Here is a 2,500-nt window from a genome sequence, read left to right as displayed (position 1 = left end):
TATATATATATATATATATATATATATATATATATATATATATACATATATATTACCTACTCTCTTTGTATCTCTATCAGTCTATCTATCTATCTGTCTATCTATCTCCTCTCTCTCTCTCTCACTCTCTCAATGCCCCATCTCTCTCTCTCTCTCTCTCATCTCTCTCTCTCTCTCTCTCTCTCTCTCTCTCTCTCTCTCTCTCTATATATATATATATATATATATATATATATATATGTATATATATATAAATGTATATTCATATATATACGTATATATACATACATATATATACTAACATGTTTATATATACATATATATATATATATATATATATATATATATATATATATATATATATATATATATATATATATATATGTATATATATATATATATCAAATTCATATACATACACATAAATATATATATAGCCCTCCCTCTCTCTCTCTCTCTCTCTCTCTCTCTCTCTCTCTCTCTCTCTCTCTCTCTCTCTCTCTCTCTCTCTCTCTCTCTCTCTCTCTCTCTCTCTCTCTCTCTCTCTCTTCTCTCTCTCTCTCTCTCTCTCTCTCTCTCTCTCTCTCTCTCTCGCTCTCTCTTTCATTTTGTCTCCCTCCTCTTTGACTCTCTCTTTCCTACTATAAAAAATAGGTTTCGGGTGTCTGGTCATTACAACGCAGCAGCCATACTAATAAATTGTGTATCGGCGCCACAAACGCAAGGCTAGCTTATAACAACAAAACCGGAGAGTTATCAGCACTCTCCCACAAATGACTTAACTAATGCAACAATAAATATACATCAGGCGAAGGTGCCGTAGGCGTTAATTAAAGTAATTATAACTTATTCTGAGCCTAGCGAGTCGCGCTTCAAAGACCGCTCGATTATAGCAGTTAAGTTAACGCTTTGGTTGCCCCGTCAATTATCAGCGAGCGTGTTATATGTAACTGACGTCCCTTCTTTGCACGTGACGGCGCTCGGCTCTTTTAATTATCATGTCGAACAGGTGTGATTTGTGTTCGATTCTGATTTATTGCGTTTCAGTAAAGGCAGAGGAGAGGACGGGCGCGGCGGCCCTTGATATATTTGTGTTTACCACGAATCGGTTCCTTACTATTTGTCGCCGTCTTTCTATCGTAATAAATGAATAAGTATATAGATAAACAGAGAGATAGATAAGTAAGTATACATACGTACACACACACACACACACACACACACACACACACACACACACACACACACACACACACACACACACACACACACACACACACACACACACACACACACACACACACACACACACACACACACACACACACACACACACACACACACACACACACACACACACAAACAAAAAAAAAAAAAAAAAAAAAAAAAAAAAAAAAAAAATATATATATATATATATATATATATATATATATATATATATATATATATATATATATATTCATATACATATGAATGTATGTATGTATGTATGTATATAGCACTGGCACCAGCATTCGCGTTTCATTGTTTACATTATTCGTCGCGAAGTTCATTGTTTTCTTTGGTACTGGTCGGAATTTCCTGTTGCATTCCAAATGTCATTTACTCCAATACTAATACCATCTTAAAGAGACCCCAAAGGACATTCTGGCGATATTATTCACATATTTTAACTTTCTGCAGCGGATGTGCCGGATTTGTGAGGTTCATTTCGTATAAGCATGAGTGTATGTATGCATGTGTATGATTGCAAAATCGTATTCAATATTAAATTTTCCTGAGATTTATGCACCGATATTTATACGAATGCTTTGTTTAAGAACAGTTAAATATTAATCATATATCATAATTATTTTTCCCGAAAAAAATAATATATATATTGATCCGAGTAATACAGTAAAAAATTATATAATATCATCACTTCAGTAAAACGAAAATAAACATTATTTGGCTTGTTTCATGGGCTGCCTAAACTTAATTTCATTTCAGTCCATTCCCTCCAGCTAATGAGCGGAGCATCACGAATTATAATTGATACTCAAGACCTAGAAAAGGTACTAATTACCTGGTTGTTCAGTGAATCTATTATTTAAAGTTCTTCTGATTAAAGTGTTTGTGCTGTTATCTTAAGGTCTGATGCTTTTGGATCCAAGATAATATTCTTTATATATGTTTATAGCTTTTATTCGATAGTAAGAATTAACTATAAGACTACACGGCCGGCTCTTACCCTTTGACCTGTCCGGTGCTCGTGACCTGTCCTTTGATTACAGCATCAACGTGCTTGGAAGCGAGATGATTTATTAATTAATCACCCAACGGATAGCATTTTTTTAGCCATTCATAATTGGCCTGAGCTCATGACATCGCTATATTTAACAATCCTAGCAATTAACCGCTAACCTTTCACGAACTCCGAAATAAATTACTTTGCTTGATTGATTTAAAAGGAACACATACGTAATGATATTCGCATAGATCATGTTACGATTATGCTTT

The sequence above is a fragment of the Penaeus monodon genome, chromosome 5, assembly GCF_015228065.2.
Source record: "Penaeus monodon isolate SGIC_2016 chromosome 5, NSTDA_Pmon_1, whole genome shotgun sequence".
Classification (NCBI taxonomy): Eukaryota; Metazoa; Arthropoda; class Malacostraca; order Decapoda; family Penaeidae; genus Penaeus; species Penaeus monodon.
This window is presented reverse-complemented; position numbering follows the sequence as displayed.